The following is an 18,129-nucleotide window of genomic DNA, read 5'->3' on the forward strand; positions in this document are numbered from 1 at the left end:
TTCTGCCAAGGGTGCAGCCCTACAAAAACCAAAAAAAAAAAAAGAAAAGAAAATCCTGATGGAAATGAAAAATAAATAGAAAAATGCACAATTATAGTTGAACATATTAATACTCCTCTCTGAAATCCACAGAACAAGTAACCTACAGTAAATATATATAAAATGTGCTAAATAGAAGTTGACATTTATAATTCCCTCCAACAGACAAAAGCAAATGAGAAAATTCCAGAAAGATTTTGGACTATTTAATGAAATAGAACATTTTCTAGGTCATTAAACAAAAATCAATAAATTTTAAAGAATTGAAGATAGTCAATGTATATTTTCTGACCACAATGCAAGAAGAAAGGAAATAATCAGGATACAAGCAGATAAGATTAAATGAAAACAGAAGAAAATACGGAAAATCAATTTTAAAAGAACTATGTCTTTTAAAAGGTCAATGAAATCCATAAATCTCTAGCCAGAATGATCAACTAACTCAAATTAACAAGAAGAAATGAAAAGCACTGAAAGAGTATCTCTGTTAGTAAATATAGATTATATTTATATAATATTTCTCCTCTTAATTTTCTTAAAAGACATAAAATTACATAAAGTAGTAATTATAATACTATGATTTTAGGCTTATGTATACAAACATAATTTTTATCCAATTTATTTAAACTTTTTTAAAAGTTTTCCCATTTATCCCACTCCAACCCTTCATTTGTGGCAAATATATATACATATATAAATATAAATTTTTAACATATATTTATTTATGTGTATTTTATTTATATATATATTTGTAAACTACATACAAGACCAAGTATTTGTCTTTCTCTTTCAGACTTATTTCACTTCATATAATACTTTGTAAATTATATAGAAAAATAGAACAAAAATGGAGAATGGATATGGAGCAGTGATAGAGCAAAGTTGCAATACTTTATTAGAAGTTAATCAGTATAAATATGAAATAGATCATAATACAATGATTCATATGGTAAATTCTAGAGCAAATAGAAAACCATTAAAATGAATACTAAGAAAACTTATTTTATATAAAAGGAGTTAGTTAAGGAAGAATAAAGGAGCAACAAAGACGGAGTTCCCACAGTGGCACAGCAGAAATGAATTCGACTAGGAACCATGAGGTTGCAAGTTCAATCCCTGGCCTCGCTCAGTGGATTAAGGAACCTGTGTTGCTGTGAGCTGGGGTGTAGGTTGCAGACGCTGATCAGATTTCCCGTTGCTGTGGCTCTGGCATAGGCCTGCAGCAGAAGCTCCAATTAGACCCCTAGCCTGGGAACCTCCATTTCCTGCGGGTGTGCCCCCCCCAAAAAAAACACAACAACAAAAGGAGCAACAAAGACAAGAAACAACAACAACAAAAAATCAGTTGTAAAGCCAATTATATTAATGATTATTTTGAGTATAAATGGACTCATCACTCCTAAGTCAGAGATTTTATTTATTTATTTGAAACCATTTATTTTTCATCAACCTGTTTCCTTTGTAAAAGCCTATGGAAGAACAGTTCAAGACCACTCCCGGGTTGCTCGCTCCACCATCCGTGGCCTGAGCAGCAGTGGGATCTGCCCACCTGTCTTCAGTGGCGGCTGCGCACTGCAGCCCTCGGTGGGGACCTGCTGGGACAGCACAGAAAGCACCTGCTGCGATCAGACCAGGCTGCCACCTTAGGTTGAGGTGCAGTAAATTCAGCAACTGGGACAGTCTGTTCGCCCTGAATTCCCCTCTGCTCTCCGCAGTCTCAGCAATGGCCAGCCCTTCCTTTACCACCTGTTGCGGATTTTCTTTGCAGAGGGAAACAGAGGCGGGAGTCCCGGGACGCCCGCGGGGGCTCATGGGAGAGAGAAGCACGCGCACCCAGACCTGCCCGCCCGCGGCGTCCATCGCGTCAGACCCTCAGAGGGAGCGTCCTTGTTGTGGCAGGGATGGCAGTGTCCACGAAGCACAGAGACTGGTTTGTGTACTCGGAGCAGTGGCAGGCGGGTTCACAGAAGACGCCACCTGTGCTGGAGGTCAGCCCTGGGGCCAGGAGCCACCGCGAGTTCCGGCTCCTGGAGGCTGCCTGGCCCTGGTGAGGGGGGTTCCAGGAGGAAAGTGACCAGCAAGAGGAGTGGCTTTTGCGGCAACAGTGAACTGAAGCACAGCGTCCTGGCCGGTGTCCCTGGACGTGAAGATACACCAGCCAGGTTTTTAATGGCATTGATGGCAGGAGCTGCCGGCAGAGGCTTCGCCCAGCTTCTCCAGATTTAGAGGTAAAGTCCATCACTTTTCCTTTGTAGATGACTCTTCCATTTGGAAGTCAAGGTTGGTGCCATCTAAGTGGGTTCCTGCTTTGAGGAATTTGAGGACCTCCTCCTCCTTTATTTGCAGGGCATCGTGGGCCCTGGACGCTGTAAAATTTCCCTTTAAGTTACTGAAACCTGGAACAGTGCCCTATGGGCCCCTGTCTGGGTGGCACAGAAAGGGAAGAGGCTGACATTTTTAAAAGTGTGCACTGGATTCAAGAGCAAGATTCAGTTATATTGAATAGAGAATCGACTTTAGAGTCAAAGAAGCAAGATAGGGCTTGTCCATATATTACCTATTTTCTCTATTAGTGTGTTATATCTATCCATTGTCTCAGTGTTGAAAGTTGTTTTGTTTTTTGTTTGTTTTTAGGGGCTAATACCATTCATGAAGCTTTGTCTATAAAATCTAGGTTACTAAGAGGTTATTAAATATGAAAGCCAATCAAATAATAGTATACTAAAAAGGTCACAGATATAGAAAAAGGAAATTGTAAAGAAGTACATGAAATGTTGAGGTTCAGACATTTCGGAGTGTAAACATATCAGATACTGTAAAAAGACATTTGTACTCAGCGTTAACATTGTATCTCAGCCCCACGTTACAGAACAGCAGTCTTGGCCAAGCTGAATCTTCAAAAGGGTTGGGGACGATTTGGGGAGACTGCCCTGTACAGCACAGAACTGCTGTTGAAGGAGAAAAAAAGGACTGATGAAGGCTCCTGAGCTTTCCAAGAGAGAATATTATTGAAACACTTTTCGAAAGCGTGTTCCACAAAATATAAATCCTTTAAAATGTTCTGTGATGGACATATTCTGTAGTCAGGAGGTTTGGAAGAGCTAAGTAGACTAAATCCTCTGCAAGAAACTCATCATTCCAATTAACATAATGGAGTAGTCCTGTAGGAAGAGAACGAGGGCTGGGTTTGATGTGCCATTCCTGTCGTATTCGCCCGTGAAATACATATATTCTAGTAATAGTTGTATTTATATACATGGCTCGTACCCCACATAAACAATTTTCTTTGCATTATACTCACACATTAATATAAGCAAAGCATACAGATCCTTTTAATTTCGTGTTTGTTAAGATATAAGCTCTAAATAAACTATTAAAGCATTTATTTTTACCCCAGAGCTTAGTAGGTTGCCTGGTATAGGTCATATGCTTGTTTTTGTTGTATCTCTGTTTATCTATCTCTCTATTGATCTATACACACACACACACACACACACCGCACATGCACACATATATATACATACAGAGAAATGGTTGAATGAAGAAGTTACTTCGTTCCAGTTATGAAGCAGACACAACATATTTGTTTAATACATATCTGAAGAAAAATCAATACTCATCTGCATAAGAAAATCAAAGCAGTTGCTCACCACAAACAGGCAGCTTCTTTCGTCTTCCCTATTTGTGGATCATTAATTTTAAGTGAGCGATCTAAAATGCATACACTCGAAACCACAATGTAGAAAGGATTAATGAAGTATCTTTTGTGATAACCATAGATGTTGGCATTAATGACATTTCCTAGAGAGAATCAACATTAGACAGGATAATACAGTTGCTTCCTTTGTTGTAGAATACTAAATTGAATAGTGGTGGTGGTACGATTTATTGAAATATGAGCCAATTGTTTTATTAATTTTTAAGATAGATTGTCTCCCTTCTGTGTAATTGGATAGCCAGACTTCGTTCTGTCTAATCTCAGCAGAGCTATGGCACAGTAAAGATTACATAAAGTCCAAGGGTTGTTCCCCAGAACGGATTGTGTTGGGTGTCCAGAAAGAAGAGGAGAGGACAGACAGGAACATTCCTTTGAGGGCTCAGAGGGGGATGGACAAGACCCCTCCTGGGTGAATTTGAGAAAGAGCGATTCTAGGCTTAGGGCTTTCATGTCTGATAAAACGCTGCACACCCTCCACGTGACAAAGATTGAGAGACCCAGATAATTGAGGAATTGTGTTGTCTTTTTAAAAATTATTATTATTATTTTAATAATTATTTCCCCAATACAATTTTTTTCCTACCGTACAGCATGGGGACCCCGTTACACATACATGTGCACATTCTGATTTCACACATTATCAGGCTCCATCATAAGTGACGAGGCATAGTTCCCAGTGCTACACAGCGGGAGCTCGTTGTGTAGTCTTTAACAAGGCTGCAGGAAAACAATGCTGACAGTGATTATCCTGACAAACCAGTAGTTGAGGGCTCATCGATGAATTACAAGCTAATGAATAAACACCCAGAAACATGCTATTCTATGATTTTAAAACTTGGTCTTAGGCTTTCCTGTCATGTGTTAGTGGAACTGCATCTGACTAGTAACCATAAGGATGACGGTTCAATGCCTGGCCTCACTTAGTGGGTTAAGGGTCCCGTGTTGCTGTAAGCTGTGGTGTAGGTTGCAGATGTGGCTCGAATCCCGCATTGCTGTGGCTGTGGTGTAGGCCGGCAGCTGAGGCTTCTGTTCGACCCCCAGCCTGGGAACCTCCATGTGCCACGGGTGCAGTCCTAAGGAAAAAAAAAATTGATCTTATACAAAGCATTTTGTCAAGAAAATCTCTTAGATATGTGGGCAATTTATAAAATATATTAAAGCGGTGACAGTATTCTGTGTGATATCATGATGATGGTTTCATGTCATTGTACCTTTGTTCAAAACTGTGGAATGTACATCAAGAGTGAACCATAAAGTGAAGCAAGGATTTTGAGTGATTATGATGTGTCAGTGGAGGTGCATCAGCTGGTGCAAATGTACCGCTTTGGTGGGGGATGTTATGACGATGGAGGCTGTGCAGGTGTCGGCCAGGGGGTAGATGGGAAATATCAGTATCTTGCCCTCAATTTTTATGTGATCCCAAAACTACTCTTAAGAATAATACACACACACACACACATATATAAAGCAACATCAATTATATATAAATAAGCATACAAAATAAAAATATGTATTTATGAATACACATGTGTTTTATATAGACAAAAAAGTGGTGTAGTAGGTGGGTGAATTTTACTCATTAAAAATAAAGTCAGGTATCAGCAGCAACCGTAAATAGGCAACTTTTGCTTTTAGCTGCCTGTTGTTTTTGTATGCATTCAACTCCTAGACGCTTCAAAGAGAGCCAAGCACTGACGCCATCAGTGAAGCATCAGAATAAAAGTGTCTGATGATGCGCGCAAAGCCAGCCAGAGTCATCCTAACACAAATTTTGTACGGGCCAGACTGAGGACTGGAGGCAGGATTCATTGCAATTGTGTATGTAAAACAGCAGCCAAGGAAACTGAAGGGGTTTGAAAAAAATACGTAATTAACAGAGTTGTGTGCCATAAAACTTTACATTCGGATGCAACCAGATTGCTTCAGAAAAGCGCATGTTAGAACCTCATTTTTAAAAAGAAAATAGCCTAACTAGGATTGAAGTCTATGGAAATTAGGCTAATGGCTTTTACTTGGGGTAAGTGGGAGATTGTAAGTCAGACGCACAGCTTGTTTATTACACGTACACACACAAAAACACATGTTTAGAGGACATTTCTTTGCTTTTGCTTCATACAAAATTCAAATTGTGCAAGATTATCTTAAATGGAACAATTCGAAAAGAAAGGATTCATCTCTAACTAGTTACTACCGAAAGGAGGAATATTAAAATTTCTTGGAGTTGTTTCCATTTGTCATTGTTGATTTGAGTATTTTCCTCCTTCCTGTTTATATTCAGTGATGTTTTATGGTTAAAAAAAATAGAATGGAATTGAATTAATAGGCTTCATTTGACACAGTACAAGCTTTATGGTTTCCAATAGGAGAAATAAAACAACCTGAAGTATCAGAGACCAAGTGAGGCCATGAATGTTTAGGAAAGAAACACATTCATATAGGAGTCCCTTCTTATCCTGCAATTCTATGCACTGAGATATTAAGGAACATGTTTGCCACAATTATTTTGGCTAGAAAACTATTATATTGATAATTCTTGAATAAAATATGTCTATTAATTTACAAAGTGTTGGCGTCAGCCAAACAGCAGCAGAATTATGTGGGTGAATTACTGCTTGACATTGCATGATCTGTATATAGAAATGGGAAATTTCATCCTACATGAATGTGAGACTCTCATGAGTTCAAAAGCTTTGCTAACTGCTAATAGAGCTGCAAATGTATATAATTTTATAGCCAAAGACACCTCCCTAATTCCTTAATTTAAAATAGTAAGACCCACTTAATTTATCTTTTTATTTTTTGTCTTTTTTTGTCCTTTTAGGTCCTCACCCGTGACATGTAGAGGTTCCCAGGCTAGGTGTCAAATCGGAGCTGTAGCTCCTGGCCTCTGCCACAGCCGTAGCAATGCAGGATCCTTAACCCACTGAGCAAGGCCAGGGATCAAACCCGCATCCTCATGGATTCTAGTTGGGTTCATTAACCACTGAGCCACCATGGGAACTCCCATCACTTAATTTAAAATTGGACAAAGTCTCAAAGTCATACAGCAAATAGGGAGAACTGAAACGCATTATTTCCTGATCTCTGGTCAAGGCCAATAAGCTAATAGGTTGCTCTAAGTGATTTTTAAAGATGACTTTTTAATCTCTTCAGACGATACACAATTTCTAATAAGGAAACACACTAATAGAGACAAACGAAAGATAATTAAAATACTAGCAACCAATTGCCATTTTCAGGTATAATCAAAGCATTTCCTTCCAGTCATCTTATAAGTCAAGCAAATAACTTAAAAAAGGAAAGTGCTGTTGTCATAGTGTAGAAGATTTGGGAGGCTTCTGCATTGCCAGTTAGAAAAAGTATCCCCTTCTGCTGGTCTAATTTGGGAAGGAATACTTCTTGCAAATGTACTTCTTAGTGAATGTTCTTGTGCCACTGAGATACTTCTTATAATGGCCACTGTGATTCTAAGTCATCTTCAGCCAAGAATGATCCATGTGCTTGAGGAGAGACCATGCTTTGCTTTTTTTTTTTTTTTTAATGTAAAACCGTCTTGGATCCTTAAAGCAGGGAGGGGGGATCCCTTAGAACATTTAGATGCCTGGCATCCCGTTTTTTGGAGTTTTTTAAAAGCAAAGGAAAAAAAAAAATCCTAGATAACTTAGGGGGTATGCTTAAGGTTGGCACTTGGGTTTTACTTGACAGTGTGCTTTTCATGGGCTGTTTCTTTTTTAGGCCTTTGCCTTGTTTGTGCAGCTGTGGCCAAGTGTCACTCATTGCATGGAATTTACAATCAGCGAGTGACCTGTTGTGAAACTTGCCCATCCGTGACCACCTTATCCTTAAACAGAAGTCTTGTGCTTCAAAGACAATTAATCCGTATATAAATGTGGCAAGCACTCTATCCATGTTTAGGTGCTCGGTCCATCCCCACTGATTTTAGTGTTAGTTTTGCTCTCAGGAAAATCCACACGTTTGTACCTAAAATAAATGCCTTCTCATTCAGAAACCAACAGAGTACCCAGCGGAAGAGAAATCTGTCCTTATCCAAACCCCAAACAAAGTCAGAGAGAGAGACAGCTCAACCAAAAGGGGAGAGCTTACCAAACCAGAAGCGAAGGCAGCTGATAGGTGTTAGGCACCAGGTGCTCAGTGTGGGAACTTTGCTCAATTCCAAAGCTAGACGTCCCTTTGATGGCTGTTTCCTTTGGATCCCACGCTGACACCACTGGATGTCAACCTATAAAGAGATAAGCCATCTCAAATTTCCCGAGGCTGGCTCATATGATCAGAAATTGAATGTATTTGGGAATAGTGGAGGAATTGCCATGAGAGAAACACATGCTGCAGCAGCGATAGGCAAGCATGTTGAGGGTTTGGAGTGGCCTATATTTAGGGGCAAGAGGTGCAAAGACGGAGATGTCCAGCCAGAGTCCAAGCAGCAAGTTCATTGGCTTGAAGATGGGAAAAGATTCATGGTGGAGATAAATTGGTCAAAGTAGAGGGAAACATACATGGTGCACGATCACAACACGATAACAATTGTAATAAGTAGTATATAATGCTAAACACGACATGGCATATGGCAGGAGATCTTTGAATATCTTAGTTATATATTCCTAAATAATATATATTGTATTTGTATATTTATTTTCATCCAGTTTTATTGAGATAGATTTAACATGCAGACTTAAGCTTAAGGTTTACACAGAAGTTTAAGGAACTTACGTGTGTGTGTATGTGTACACACACATATATATAGTATATGTTGTCTATATATTATATCAGAATATATGATTGTATGTATTTATATACAAACATTACTGCTCACCCAAATATCTGTATTATCATTATTACGGGTAAGAAAGGGGAGCCACAGATAAGTTAAATGACTTCCTCATGCCAAAATCCCAGGACCATTAAGCCAGTATTTCAGTCTATGCTGTTCATTTCTAGAGCCTGATTTTTTTCCATTACATTCAGATGCATTACAAATCAGCCTGTGTAAAAATAAACTGTTAAATTAGATATAACATTTGCAGCAAACATGTGCTAGAGTAATATAATTTGGATTATATTATTTTAAACATATAATTTAATATTTTCCTGACTATTTCTCTCACAATGATCAATCTGTAGGAAAGGTTTTGGCAAGTTATAAAAATAGAATTGTACATTAATACATGGTACCAAAAATAATTTAAAAAAGGAAACTATAATACAGAAATGGATAGGCAATTGAGAAATAATATGAGTTTAATATTTGAAAAATATCATTTATGGATGACGCATTGTTTAAGTGGAAAGATCTTAAATTCTGTAGTAAGAGGGCCTTTTGGAATCTCAGCTCTGGTATTTATTAAATGACAGGGAACACACTATCCAAACTTACTAAACCTATTTTCTCCTTCTGAAAAATAATAAACTCTATAATGCAATGTGGGGATTAAATTCAATAATGTGAGTAATGTGCTTCGCACATAGAATTCAATAAATACAAAAAAGAATTCAATAAATAACATTTTGCAACTTCTACTGATTTTTCCATTCCAAATTTCTGTACCAATAAAAATATAGGAAAATATTTCCTTATTGTGCAAGAATTATATAAGAAATTTATGAAATACATCATAGCCAACAGACTTACAAAGTATATTTAAATTCCAAACTCATTTACAAGGCCTGGTACAAGACCCGAAATTATTTCTCTTATCATTTGTCTTGATACAACTATCTCGTATAATGCTTCAATCACACTGATCTTTTACTTTATCGAATATGGCATCTTCTTCTTTCTGTTCCGAGTCTGTGATGATTGTGTTCCGTTTAACTAAACCTCCCCTTCTGAGTATTTGACCTGCCTAACTTTTTTAAATTTGTTTTTTAGTTAAAAGATATTTTCCTCCAGAAAGCCAATCTTGAAATCCAAATTAAGTGTTCATACATTTCATTCCTTTTGCGGCCAGCGTTATCCTTATATCACTGATCATGCTTGAAAGAGATTATTGGTAAAGTCATCTGTACTGGTCCTCATTAAGATATAATTACAGGAGGTGCTGGATCAGGAGTCTGGCACAGTTTAGCTGGGTCCTCTACAGGCTGCAGTGAAAGGATTGGCCAGGTCCTGGTTGTCCTTTGGAGGTTAGTTTGGGAAAAGGCCTGCTTCCAGATCACGTATATTTTTGGGGTGACTGATTTCCTTGCTGTTCTGAGGTTCTTGGTGATTTGCTTCATCAAAGTCTCCAGAGCAAGTTAGTAGCAAAATAGGACATAGTCATTGGAGTGGCAGGCCATCATTTTTTCACAGGCTACCGGTTAGAAACAAACAGCATATCCTATCCACAATCAAAGGGAAGGGAATTTACAAATACATGCACCAAAAGGCAGTAGCCATTTGGTGGTTATCTCAGGTTTTACCTGCCACATCCTCTTTTTCGACCTGAGTGGTTGGTTAGATCTATTCATTCACATTATTTATTACATTCATGTTATGTACTAGTTAGACTTCAGTGGAAAAGTTTTTAGAAATCATATCAACTTTTTAAAATAAGCCCACATGTAATAAAAGTAAAATTTACTTAGTATCCAGAAGGAATATTAGTTATTGCCAAGATATTACATGGGATATCAATTCTGTTTTCAAAGATAATAAAGAAAAAGAGCAGATGTAGTGTATTGAACTAACTTTCTCAAATTAATTTTAAGTGAGACGATGAGTAATGTAATTATTTATGCCTAGCTGACCTTTATATAGAATTCCTTCCAAAATATAAATCTCAGTTACCCAAGCATATTAATTCTCCATTGCTGTTTAACAAAATGCCTCAAATTGAGCATGCATTTATCTCATAGGTCTTTAAGTGAGAAATCCACTATGGCAGGGCTGGGTCATTTACGTAAGGTTTCACCAGGACAAAATTAAAGTGGGCTGAGCTCTAATTAGCGTCTCACACAAAGAATCCACTTCCAGGTTAATTCATGCTGTTGGTCCAATTCCTTGTGTCCACTGGACGAACATCCCGTTTTGTACGCTGGCTGCGGACCACGCCCTGTCCTCTTCTAGAGGCTGCCTGTGTTCCTGCCTCTGTCGCCCTCTCCCTCTTCAGGCTACACAAAGTAATCAGATCCCCTGCTGTAAATCGCACTGACGTCCTTTTCTATCTCCAAGAGGTCCTGGGCTTGCCTTGCGTCCAGGATATTCAACAATCCAGGATAATTTCCTTCTCATAAGGTGGATGACTAATAACCTTAATTGAATCTGCAGCCTATTTTGCCCTGTGAGTTAACCCAATACAGGCATGACTGAGTGGCAGAGGTCATGGGGAGAAAATCTGACTGTCATCCAGGCATGTTGACATTTGAGTGGAAAATCTGGATGTTGTAATTTGAAATTTCTGCAAATCAGTACCGTGTTTCATTCTAAAATCCCAATAGGTTTATTTTTGACTCCACAAGACATAGAAGGTAAAGCTTTATGTAAGTAGAATTAACATTATCTTAATATAGCAGTGCCTTTTCTTCTAGTCATAAGTATAGAACTTTTAGCGCTGTCCTTACTTTATCTTACCAGTCTAAAAAATTGTGTCGCAGATATCTGAACTCTACTGTCTTAGCAAATTTCCAGTATTCAGTGGAGTATTATTGACGTAAACTTGTCTGTGTTTATAGATGACATAATATTATATATAGAAAACTCTAAAAACTCTATCAAAAAATATTAGAACATAAAAATTCAGTAAAGTTGTAGGATAGAAAACTACCACAAAAATCAGTTACATTTCAATACACCAAAAACAACCTAACCAAGGTAAAAGTTAAGAAAACAGTCTGATTTACAATGGTACCAAAAATAATGCCATACTAATTTTTAGTTAAAGAAACAAACTAACAAACAAAAAACCCATATAAGATAAGCAAGGAGAAGCAAAGTGTGAAAGCTTTACAGGAGAATAGACACACAGAGAGCTGTAGTTGAGTGGTCCTTTGTGATGGATTTAGAAGACAAAGACAAAAGAGCTATTTTAAATACATACTCAAAGAATTAAAGTAACCATGTTTACAGAGTCTAAGGAATTTACTATATAACACAGAGAACAATAGTCAATATCTTATAATAAACTATACTGTGACAGAATTTAAAAAATAGATATATACATATATGTGTATGGCTGAATCAGTTTGCTGTGCACCTGAATCTAACACAATATTGTAAATCAAATATACTTCAATTAAAAGAAGCAGCAAAGGAGGGTATGATGAAAATGATTTATCACACAAAAATATCAATTTATATGATGTTATTAAAATATAAAATTATAAAAAATAACCAAATTGAAATAATGGACTTGAGATGCACAATAACCAAGTGAAAAGTTTACTAGAGGAGCTCAGGAATGGATATGAGCTGGAAGGAAAAAGAAAGTTCAGAAAACTGAACATAAATAGATAAAGACTATGCATCTGAAAGAACAGAAAGAAGAAAAGGAATAAGTGAAATGTACAGAGCCAAAGAGAATGTAGGCCAAAATTAAGTGTGACAATATATGCATAATTGAAGTATCAGAAGCAGAGGCCTGAAAAACATATACAAATAAATACTTAAATAAATAATAACTGGATGCTCCCCATATTTGAAGAAACATTTGTCTGTATAACCAAGAATATTGAACAACTCAAAATAAATATTAGAACCTCACTCAGATATGGGATAGTCAAATACTCAATGTCATAGGTAAGAAAGAAATTTAAAAGTAGCAAGATAATTATGAATTATAATATACAAAATAAATATTAAGAACTGACTTCTTAGAAGCAATGGAGGCTAGAAGGCAGTTGAATGAAATACTGAGAACTGTATAAGAAAAAAAAAATCTGTCAATGTTGAATCTTACATCCAGTAAAACTATCTAACAAAAAAATTAAGCTGAAGTAAAGACAGTCCCAGACAAACAGAAATTCAAAGACTGTTCTGTGAGCCCCTGGTCCGTGTTGGTTACCAGGCCTGCCTCATTTGGAGGCTGCTGGAGCCACTGGTTGGTGGGGCAAGGTCACCAGGGAGCTGAATGCAGAACCCTGGGATCCTGTAGGCTAGTGCTGGCTCACTGGTGGGTGGAATTGGGATGCAAGAGATCTTGGAGGTAGTGCCAACCCCCTGGCAGGCCAGAGTTTTATCCTGGGGTCTTGTTACAGAGAAGCTCAAGATTTATTAACTCATGATTACAAAATATTGTTGAAAGAGTTAAAGAATCGTGACTATAAATAAGACTATGCAAGCATGTTGGTTTTGTTTTGTTTTGTTTTTCTTTGTCTGGCTTATTTCACCAAGTAATATGTCCTCTAGATTCATCCATGTTGTTGGAAATGTCAGGATCTCTCACTTTCTTGAGGCTGAGTAATATGCATTGTGTAGATTATTTCACATTTCTTTATTCATTCATCCATCAGTGGGCCTTTAGATTGTTTCCCTAGCTTGAAAAATGCTGCAGTAACCCCAGAGTGCAGTTATCCCTCTGAGATACTGATTTCATTTCCTTTGCTTATGTACCTAAAAGTGGAATGGATGGATCATATGATAGTTCTATTTTTAATTTCTTGAGGGAACTCCATAGAGTTTTCCATAGTGGCTATATGCCAATTTACATTCCCACTAAAACTGTGTAAGCGTCCCCTTTTCTTGACATCCTCAAGAGTATTTTTTATCTTCTGTCTTTTCAATAATAGCTGTCCTTACATGTGGGAAGTGGTACCTCATTGCATTCCCTGACAATTAGTGATGTTGAGCAAATTTTTATGTATCAGTTGGCCGCTTGTATGTCTTCTCTGCAAAATTATCTATTCAGGTCCTTTTCTCGTGCTTTAACAGGTTTTTATTTATTTTTTTGCTGTGAGTTTTGTCGGTTCCCTGTATATTTTGGATATTAATCCCTTATTAATATATGGTTTGCAAAGATTTTCCCCATTCCATAGATTGCCTTTTCATTTTATTGTTTCCTTTGCTGTGTAGAGCTTTTTAGTTTGGTGTAGTCCCCCTTGTTTATTTTTGCTTTTGTAGCCTTTGCTTTTGGTGTCATATCCAAAAATGTATTGCTAAGACCGTTGTCAAAGATATTTATCTGTATGTTTTCTCCTAGGAATTTTATGATATCAAGTCTTATGTCCATTTTGAGTTAATTTTTTGTAAGTGGCATAAGATAGGGGTCTGGTTTCATTCCTTTGCATGTGAATCTTTAGTTTTCTCAGTATCATTTATTGAAAAGGCTGTCCTTTTCCCATTGTGTCTTCTTGGCCTCCTTGTGAAATATTAGTTGACTGTATATGTGAATTCACTTCTGAGCTCTTGATTTTGTTCATGGATCTGTGTGTCTGTTTTTATGCTAGTGCTATGCTGTGCTGTACTGTTTTGATTGCTGTAGTTGTGTTAAAACAGTTTGAAACAGGAAGTGCTATGTCTCCACTTCTTTTCCTCCTTCTTAAGATGGGTTTGGCTATTGGGGGCTTTTGTGGTTCTGATTAATTTTATAATGGTTTTAGTATTTTTCTGAAAAATGGCATTGGAATGGTGACGGGCACTCAGTTGTACCTGTAGATCACTTTGACAATGTAATTCCTCCAATCCATGAATGTGGAATATATTTTCTAGACTATGTAGATATTTTGAAATATACAAATTATTTCATTGTTCTTATTCCTTTAGAGATTTGCTCTTGTGGTTTTTTGGCCTTTAAATATGAACTAGCCAGACAGTGACAATTATTTGACATTGACAGAAGAGGTAGGGACAGTGTACAGATTATCTGTATCATTTTATAATTTTAATTGTGTAATAGCAGAGTTGACTTTATCCTAATGTGAGGACTGCCTTAATCCTTCTATGAGATTTCTCCTTTCTCTGGACTTCAGAATTCGAATTACACAGCTCTCTGTAATTCAGGGATATACAACATCTATTGTATCAGACCACATAATTACTCATTCAGTGTCGCTTTCCGAGATACTGCTGTCAGGGAGCAGAAAATTGTTAATGCCAAAGTAGAGCATTCGTTGATGTTTCGTAGAATAGCTGGTTGATATCTTTAAAATCTCCTCAAAGAGAGGAATATCTTCACCAACAAAGGAGCATAAAGAACTTTGGTAGGAAGATAGGAGGAAGTCTGAGAGACATACGGCCTTGTTGCCTGTCGCTTAAATTGATCTCCCCTACTCTCTGTACCTTTGAATATCACTGTAAAGATTGATGTTAACAATTTTCTATCTAAAGATAAATAATTGCCGTATAGAATAACTCACAAAGACACAGATATTCATTAGATAACTATAGCATGCCAATTTTGATAGGTTAATTATTTTAGAGAAGTGTAATATGATGAAACTATTTGAAATTAATGGGATAAAATTTTAATTATAACACTGCCAAAATTAATTATGCCTTCTGGTTTTAAATTTCCTAATAGGAATTGTAAATCTGACTCTGCGTCAGGTGGTGCTAAAGATTGGTATAAATGTATACGAAATACAATCACAATAATTCCCTAGCCTTTATATTTGTTGAAGTAATATCATATTAGAGACCCCCTTTTCTATTTTGTGGGAGAAGAAGCCTCATTATAAAGATTTTGGGCAAAATGGCTTTTAAAGAATGGTTCCAAAACTTGAGTTCTGTCATTTCTTTTCTTTTTTTTTTTTTTTGTCTTTTTGCCATTTCTTGGGCCGCTCCTGCGGCATGTGGAGGTTCCCAGGCTAGGAGGTCCAATCGGAGCTGTAGCCACCAGCCTACGCCAGAGCCACAGCAACGTGGGATCCGAGCCGCGTCTGCAACCTACACCACAGCTCACGGCAACACCGGATCCCCAACCCACTGAGCAAGGCCAGGGATTGAACCCACAACCTCATGGTTCCCAGTCGGATTCGTCACCCACTGAGCCACGACGGGAACTCCAGAGTTCTGTCGTTTTTATACTAATTGTTTTTGTTATTGTTGTTAATGTACCCTGCATAGAGAGGTACCATTGTCTGATTATCAGAATACAGGCTATGAAATATTGTTACAGTCTTAATTTTACTTCTTAACTATAGGCCTTTTAACCTGTTTGAATATTAATTCTGTGATCTTTATTATGAGAAATATAATACTCCCCAAGGACGTTGTGATTAATCCCTGTGAATATATTTTCTTGGTGATAGCCCACTCTAAAATAGTCATTGGTACAGTTCATTCAGAAACAAAGAAAAGGACTAGGAAACAATGTATTTGTCCTGATTATATTTACATGATATTTAGACTAGCTTCTAAAAATATAGGATTTTAACTTAGAGATTAGATTTTTTATTTGCTCCTAAAAACTATAAATCTCTTTATGTGCAAGTTAAATCATTCTAAGAAGCTATGGTAAATATTGCGCTTAGAAGTGTTATTTATAGTACATTAAGTATAGTTCAAAGTAGCACAAAAGGTAAGAATTTTCAGAATTGTCCTGAAAATAATATCCTTGTGGATTATTTCTTCACAGGAAATCAATGAGAATTCTGTAACTATTTCTTCTTTCTAAAGAGTATCAATTCTTAAGGAGAATATACCAAAGTTTGTGTATTGAATTGAAAAATATATTTGCAATTATCTATTTTATTGAAATCTCTTGAGCCCAGTTAAAGTTCATGTAGAGACAAAGTTTTATGTTATTCTATATACTTATTTATATTTTACATTTTACAAAGCATTGACTTCTGCCTTCTAAAAGCAGAAATAGATTCTCAAGAACAATAAAGTCTGAGTCAGTATGAGGTGGAATTTTTCTCTTGAGAGATTGATAAAGTAATCTAACAGATAAGAAGTGAAGGGCATAGTGTTTTCTTCACAAGAGTCCAGAAATACACCCTGATATTTAGAATTTCATCAAGTGCAAACCAACACTATTTTTTGCATTTTTTAATGTTTTATTGAGGTATAGTTGATTTACAGTGTTCTGGTAATTTGTGCTGTACAACAGTGACTCAATTATACATATGCACACATCCTTTTTTTTTTCAGATTTTTTTCCCACATAGATTATCACAGAACCACACAATTTTTATGTTAGTGCTATAAAAGACAAATGCATCAAGATCTAGAATCTTATTATCATGCTGTTATTTTTATTGACCCGAAGGCCAAAAAATTAGTAATATACTTAATAATTATAATAAAGTAATAATAAAATAAACAATATAATAATATAAAATTAATAATATATAATAATATAATAATTCTGTTAGTATAATTAATTCATATAAGCTTTTTAGATATTTGCAATAAAATCCCTTTATGTGATAGCTGATTAATTTATATTTGAAAGTAATCACAATGCCAGGGTTTCTAAAAAGGTGAAAATATAATATTGGCTTACCTAATATTTATGAGGAGTAACTCCTATACCTTTCTCTTATTTATTAGAATTAAAAAATAAATCTTTCATTTAGATTACTTCTGTGAACATTTATACCAGATTGCTAATTGCAGTTTGCTAATTAAAGTTTGCTAATTTTGATGGGGACTGTAGAATTATGCTTTAATCTTCTGATTTGAATTGCAAAAATGAGGTGTTTGTTCATATATACAAAGCATTGTCTTGATCCTACTTCTTTAATAAATGTGCAATTTCTAATGGAGAAAACTGAGAAATAAATATACTCTAGCAAACTATTTCTTCTATGAAAACAATCACTTGAGTCTTAAAAGAGAACACAGTGGCTAGGGCACAGTTTGTAGCCAGAGAAATTAGAATTTGCATCATACCTGTATCTTTCAAAAAAAAAAAAACAAATGTGGCCTTGATCACCTGTCTTTATGCAGTAGTACACTCAATAAATACTTAGAATCACATCAGGGTATTTTTTGAAAATCCCAAGGGAACCTAGGTAGAGGTGGTTGGATTTAGTCACTTACTTTGCTTCAGATATTCCTCTTCTGTCCTGTTCTACACTTCATTCCTCAGAACTCAAACTCTGCTTTCGTTTATTTCTATCTCTGTTTGTTCACCTCCGGTATAACTGTTAGGACTGTTTTTTTCCGTTTGAAATCCTGGATCAATAAATACTCCTTAAATTGCTCAGAGTCCACCGACAATTTGAGGCTTGTTCAGGTTCCCCTCTAACATTAGTTGGGCTTGTGCATGGATATAAATCGAGGCTAGCAAAACATAGGTCTAGTAAATTTAAAAGTAAAGCTAATAAACTATTAAAATATTTTCCTTTTGTTATGAAAAAATACCTCCATTCCAACAAAATGGACAAATTAATTAAAGCTATGATTTTATAAAACTAAAAAAGTGAATAAAACTAATATTCCATATTTCTACACGGTCCGTTGATAGACTGGCAATGTTGGTATTCCCAAGAGT

General features: G+C 36.4%; 1 protein-coding gene across 3 annotated transcripts in view; it reads left to right on the forward strand.

Annotated features, from left to right (window-relative positions):
* Positions 1 to 1,874: 1,874 nt before the first annotated feature.
* Positions 1,875 to 18,129, forward strand: part of LOC146398773 (uncharacterized) — a 765,729-nt gene continuing 749,474 nt past the window's right edge. For all 3 annotated transcript variants that reach the window (XR_014817271.1, XR_014817272.1, XR_014817270.1), the window contains exon 1: positions 1,875 to 2,267. The gene's annotated coding sequence lies outside the window, so the exon portion shown is untranslated. The remainder of the gene's footprint in view (positions 2,268 to 18,129) is intronic.

This window comes from Sus scrofa, chromosome 10, assembly GCF_054392235.1.
Source record: "Sus scrofa isolate SSC_HxYL_T2T_F1_AM1 chromosome 10, Sscrofa_HxYL_maternal_Yorkshire_Landrace_v2.0, whole genome shotgun sequence".
NCBI lineage: Eukaryota > Metazoa > Chordata > Mammalia > Artiodactyla > Suidae > Sus > Sus scrofa.